The sequence below is a fragment of the Notamacropus eugenii genome, chromosome 3 (assembly GCF_028372415.1).
Source record: "Notamacropus eugenii isolate mMacEug1 chromosome 3, mMacEug1.pri_v2, whole genome shotgun sequence".
Lineage (NCBI taxonomy): Eukaryota > Metazoa > Chordata > Mammalia > Diprotodontia > Macropodidae > Notamacropus > Notamacropus eugenii.
In genome coordinates, this window is record NC_092874.1 from 12,376,772 (window position 1) to 12,383,445 (window position 6,674).

A 6,674-nucleotide genomic window follows, 5' to 3' on the forward strand; every position below is an offset into this window, starting at 1 on the left:
CAGGAATCTGCTCCTTTCTAACTAGGTGAAAGAGCTTTCTCACTGACCTTGAAAGCTGTCTTTGGCTTTTGTGGGTTGAGAAATCTGGAAACCGCAGCTGCTGCTCATGATTCTGTGCCCTGAAGCCTGCTCCAGTCCTTTCCTTGCCAGGCTGTGCAGCCATGGTTGGATTGCACTCTGTTCTGAGGCTGGTGTGATAGACTTTTCCTGTCAGCCTTCCATGTTGCTCTGGGCTGGAAATCTCTTTCATTCTGTGGTTTTGTGGCTTCTGCTACTCTAGAATTTGTTTAGAGTCATGTTTTACAGGCATTTTATGGGCTGTTATCTCTCCTGGGCCTATTTTTCATGTCTGTTGTTTTTCCAATGAGGTATCTTACATTTTCTCCTATTTTTTTTAATTTCTTTTAACTTTGTTTGAATGATTATTGATATCTTGATGTCTCATGGAATAATTAATTTCTAATTTTTAAGAAATTATTGTTTTCAGTTAGCTTTTTTATTTCCTTTTTCCATTTGGCCAATTCTACTTTTTAAGGAGTTGTTTTTTTCAGTAATTTTTTTTTCATTTGACTAATTCTATTTTTTAAGGAATTATTTTCTGCAATCAATTGTTGTCCTTCCTTTTTCAAACTGTAGACTCTCTTGCACAACTCTCATTTCTTTTCCCAATTTTTCTTCTACTCTTATTTGATATTTAAAATGTTTCTGAGCTTTTCCAAGAAGGCATTTTGGGGCTTGTAACTAATTCATAACCTCTGTAGAGGGCTCACATATGAGCATTTTGACATCATTGTCCTCCTCTGAGTTTATATTTTGATATTCCCTGTTTTTTATATGGTCAGGATTTTTTTCTTTTCTGGTTTCTTTTTCCTCGTTTTTCCCTATTTTATTACTTTTACAGTTGAGCTCTGCTCCTAGGGAACCAGCACTGTTGGCTTGCTCATTGCACTAGAGTGGCCCAGCCAAGTTGCCCCTGTTGTGCCTGGGGTTCTAGGGCTGGCAGTTTGCTTGCTCAGCTGAGTTTGAGGACTTCACAGATAATGTGCTGTGCCACAGGCCTGCTGAGCCAGGATGGAGGGCCCTCAGTTGCTGATCTGTTCTATTGTTAAAAGCCTCCCACTGGCTTGCCTGGACACTGTCTTTACTGGGTTGTATTCTCCTTTTACCCAAGTGAGACTGACTTTTCCTAAAGTCCTGAGTTGTCTTACACTGGAAAATTATTTCACCCTATTTTTTTGTAGGTTCTGTCACTCCAGAATCTGTTTAGAAGCTTGATTTAACTTTGTTTGTGAGGGAACCTGGGGAAAGCTCAGGCAATTCTTGGCTTTTCTCTGCCACCTTGATTCTACCTTGCCACTGGAGTGTGTGTGTGTGTGTGTGTGTGTGTGTGTGTGTGTGTGAGAGAGAGAGAGAGAGAGAGAGAGAGAGAGAGAGAGAGAGAGGGAAAGAGAGAGAGATGGTCCAATCTATCCTTTATGAAGGTCACATTGATAGTTGAGTTGTAGATGAACTGGAGTATAGAGAGAAAAGACTATGAGCATACTTAGAAGACTGGTTCAATAGTTCAGGAATAAGATGATGCAGGCCTGTTGCAGAATGGTGGCAGTATCTGAAGAGAGAAAAAGACATAGATAGATAGATAGATAGATAGATAGATAGATAGATAGATAGATAGATAGATAGATATAGATATAGATATGAGACTTATTTACAAGGTGGAATTGAAAGCACTTGGAATGGAAAACAAGTGTGCAAGAGTGAGAAGTCAACAACGACATGTGGGTTGTGAACCTGAATGACTGCAAGGATAGATATTCCTTCAACAATAATAGAAATGTTAGGAACAGGGAGCCTTTGTAGGAAAGAGAGTGAATTCAGTTTTATATATAAGAAGTTTAAGATGTATGAGTGAAACCTATGGTCCAGGCTGAGCAAAGAAACCGATCTGCATGGAGATCATAATGAAATCTATGAGAGTGGATCAAAAACAATAACCCAAATAATGACGAAGAGGAATGAGGGAAGAGCTCTGGAAGATACCTAAATTTATTGGGTAAACCTGGGTGAAAATTGAACATAGGAGCCTGAGAAGGCATGGTCAGACAGGTAGGAGGAGCACCAGAACAGCAGTGTCCTAAAAACCTAAAGAGAGGAGAACAACAAGAAGAGGATGGCTGACAATTTCCAAGACTGATGAGAGGTCAAGAAGAATGAGGAGAGAGGAAAGGTCAGTGGATTTGATAAGAGTTCCCTGACAATTTTGGAGAATTGCAGCTGAAAGTTAGAAACCAGACTGCAGAGAATTCAGGAGTGAGAAAGAGAAAGGAAGTGGAGAAGTGATTATACACTCCTTCTCTAGGTGTTTAACTAAGAAAGTGAGGAGATATATGGGATGATAACTCGTGGGGATGGACCAATTAGGTGAGTGTTTTGGGAATGGAGGATGTATGGGCCTGTTTAAATGGGGAAAGATTAAAGATTAATGAGAAGTGAGGATGACAGAGGAGGCATAATGGAAACAATAGTCTCTCCGGAGTGAGAGGACCTGGATTCAAATCACACTTCTGATGTTTATTACTCACTTTGACTTATTGGGTCTGAGATTCTGATGTAAAATAAATGGGTTCTGAAGTCAGAATCCGTGATTCTATGTGCAGGGTGGGCTATTAGGAAGAAGGTTCCACTTGGAATCAGGATTGAGTCTGGATCCCACTTTGACTTGAGATGCTCTGCTTTTCTTTATAGGGTAGTTACCGACATCATGACTTTGATTCTAATATTCTTACACATCAAAGGAGAGGAGTGAGGAACTATGTTGAAAACAGAAGCACTCCACCAGGCCTCTGTATACCAACCTGTAATAAAATATTTCTTCATCTCCTTAGTAGAATCATATGGTAATGTGGTAGTCTGGCTGGACAGTGATTGGCTTTGCCAATAAAAAACCATTCACCCCCTGCTTCCCACACACATAATGAAGAGTCATAGAATCTTCATTTGGTTTTTATCTTTCTTCAGACAAACAAATGAGCATTTTAAAGCCTTCTAACCTTGCAGATTACTGACCTTATTATCAGCCCAAAAGGAAGAAGTTGACCAGTTCAATTCAAAGGAGGTTATCATGTAATGAGAACAACCCCCTTCAGAGAATCAGTGACTATTTTGTGAAAATAATAGGAAGTTAAAGTCGCCTGAGTCCCAGCATTGGGGGAAAAAAGGTTCTTCCACTTTGGCAATCTCTGACACTGGCTTATGTTCCCTTGTCTAGAGCTCTGCATGATGCAGACACAGGGTATCAGCATTTAGGTGCCATAGAAATGCACACTTTCATGAATACAAAGAATTTCCATGCCTGAAGCACAGTCCAGAATTCATGATCAAAACTAACAACAGGTTCAGGGGCCATGATGGGAGAAGATTTATGGAAAGGGATATTGGGAGGTGATTGGGTCTAGGGCAGACCACTACTCTGGGGTACAAGAGTGCCAGAGGAGGGGACAACTCAACCCAAAGGAGCTGTGCTGGAACAGTACAGAAAATGGTCTCTGACATACTGCAGCCTCATATCTTGGCTCCTTTATATAACAATAAATCAGTAAGCATTTATTAAGTGCCCACTATGTGCCAAAGACTGGCCAAGACTTTGGTGATGCAAATAAAAAAATAGAACAGCTGCAGGTTTCAAGGAACTTAATTAAATTGGGGGAAAATGAGAGAAAGAGACAGAGTTAGAGACAGAGAGAGAATAGAGAGAGAGAAGAGGGGGGAGTTGGTTGGAGTGGCATTAGCACCTGGGAAAATCAGGGAAGGCTCTATATAAGAGATGATACTTTAACTCGAAGTTCACAGGTACTAGAGATTCTAAGAAGCAAAGGTGAGGGATGTGCTAAGGCATGGAAAAAGAGATGAAGTAGTATGTGTGAAGTAAGAATGCCAAGTTGACAGGACCACCAAGTAGTAATAAAGTGTAATAAGGCAGGAAAGGTAGACTGGAAGCAGATTGAGAAAAGCCTTAAATGTCAAATGGAAGACTGATCTTAAAGGTAGCATGGAAGTACCGAAATCCAGAGGTGCCAGAGGACAAGGCCACTCACTACCCAAGGATCTGAGCTTTGTCTCTATAGCTTTAGAAGGTAACCTATGATTTAGGAAAATCACTTTGGCATTTGTGTGGAGGTTGGATTGGAGAGGAGAGAAACTTGGGTGGCTGTTGCCATAGTCCATGTGAATGGGCTGAACCTCTGAGACAGTGGTGATTGCATGACTGAAGAGGAGAGGAGGATGGGAGATATGTTCCAGAGGCAGAGCTGAAAGAATTGGTTAACTGATTGGATACAGGAGGTGAAGGAGAAGGTTAAAAGGGTACCTAGTCACAGGATTGCTCCCCACCAGTGAAAAGCTGCACCAGAGCCAAGAATTGGGGGAAAAAGGTCAAAGGAGATAAGTATAAATATCCGTTATACTCCAGATTCAAATTCTGTGACTCCATAAACTACCTACTATGTTCAACATCCTTTTGTCTCTCCCACTGTCATATAGACATGATATTGAATGAGCCTGGTGATGGTATTGAGGCAAACAGATATTGATGGAGAAAAGTAAGTGTAGACATCCTAAAAATAGCCACTATTTTGAAGTAGAAAAGTCATTTCATTCAAAAAATTCCATACATCCCTGAGGTGAGTGAGGAGAATCATTGAATAGGATATTAAGTGGGGGGAGGGGGAATTCCTTTATCTCTCCATTCAGAAACATAATGACTGACACTTGACATTCTATTGTTCCATTCAGCTCAGCACCCTAGTAAGGTTGAGACCATGTGCCAGTCATTCAACTCACACTTACAGACAAGACTCTGTGCTTTTGGCAGCCTGTGCTCAGGATAAACTCTGGCAAAGTTGGTGGAAGTTTTGTGTCTCCCTTCTGTTTTTTCTTGTTATTTTAAAAAAATGTTTGTTTCCAAATTTATTAATTTGCTTTTTGTTTTCAACATTCACTTCCATAAGTTTTTTTAAATTTTATTTTATAAAGATTGAGTATTTTATTTCCTTTTCCCCAAATTTATTAATTTGTTTTCAATTTTCAACATTACATAAGTTCTTAATTTTCTCCCCCTTCTTTCTCTCTCCATCCCCAAGACAGCATGCAGTCTTGTATGGTGTCTACACCTACATTCCTACTAAATACATTTACAAACCAGTCATGTTACATGGAAGAATAACAATGAATGAGAGAAATCATGAGAAAAACAAGACAAAAAAGAAAATAGTCTGCTTCATTCATTTTAAAAATTTTTTAAAACTAATTTGTTTTCAGTTTTCAACAATTGCTTCCATAAGTCTTAAATTTTCTCCCCCTCCCTCCCACTCCCTCCCTGAGATGGCATGCAATCTTATATGGTTTCTACACATACATATTTTTTTTTTTACTTTTTTCATTCAGGACACTTGTTTTAACAAATAGTTGAATCCTCAAGATGAACTAGATGCTGCAACAACTGCTCTCTTGGGTTTAGGTGTTGTTCCTTCATGAAATCCAGTCCTGAATAGGCGATAGACAATATTTAGGTTCTTCATTCACCAGTACCAGTAGTATTGTGCCGTGTAGCCTCTGCACTCCAATTATACTTTCTCTTGTGTGAAGCAGGATATCCACATTTGCCATAGGTCAACTTCAGAAGGTGGTATGCCTTAGAACCACAACAACGGCACAAAGTGTGTGTTTTATTCCAGTGCTTGCCAAAGGAAGACATTCCCTTTGTCATCTTCCTTCTGCTGTTGGGACCAAAGAGAACAAAAGAGACTTACACATACATTCTTATCAAACATATTTTCACATTAGTCACGTTGCATAGAAGAATTAATATGAATGAGAGAAACCATGAGAAAAACCAAACCAAATGAAAACAAAACATAACACAAGACAAAATAGTCTGCTTCATTCTGTGTTCTGATTCCATAGTTCTTTCTCTGGATGTAGATGGCATTTTGCCTCAAGAGTCCTTTGGGAATGTTTTAGGTTCCTGCATTGTTGTAAAGGGCTAAATCTATCAGAAATAGTCCTCACACACTGAGGTTGCAACTGTGTATAATGTTCTCCTGGTTCTGCTCATTTCACTCTGCATCAGTTCATATAAGTCTTTCCAGGTGTTTCTGAAGTCCTCCTGTTCATTATTTCTTATAGTGCAATAGTATTCAATTACGTTCATACACCACAGTTTGTTCAGCCATTCCCCAATTGATAGGCATCCCCTCAATTTCCTGTTCTTGACACTCTCACCACAAAGAAAGCTGCTATAAATATTTTTGTACGTGTGGGATCATTTCCCATTTTTATTATCTCTTTGGGATATAGTCCTATAAGTGATATTGCTGGGTCAATGGGTATGCAGATTTTTGTAACCTTTTGGGCATAGTTCCTAATTGCTTTCCAGAATGGTTGGATGAGCTCACAGCTCCACCAACAATGAATGAACATTCCAACACTCCCACATCTTCTCCAATATTTATTATTTTCCTGTTTTGCCATGTTAGCCAATCTTATAGATGTAACGTGGTATCTAAGAGCTGTTTTGATTTAGAGCATTTTTTCATATTACTGTAGATAGCTTTAATTTCTTCCTCTGAAAACTGCCTGTTCATATCCTTTGACCATTCATCAATTGGGGAAAGTCT

The 6,674-nt window shown here is 39.4% G+C and overlaps 1 pseudogene; it reads right to left on the bottom strand.

Annotated features, from left to right (window-relative positions):
- Positions 1-5,424: 5,424 nt before the first annotated feature.
- LOC140532420 (large ribosomal subunit protein eL37 pseudogene) lies at positions 5,425-5,764 on the bottom strand (annotated as a pseudogene).
- Between the last annotated feature and the right edge of the window lie 910 nt (positions 5,765-6,674).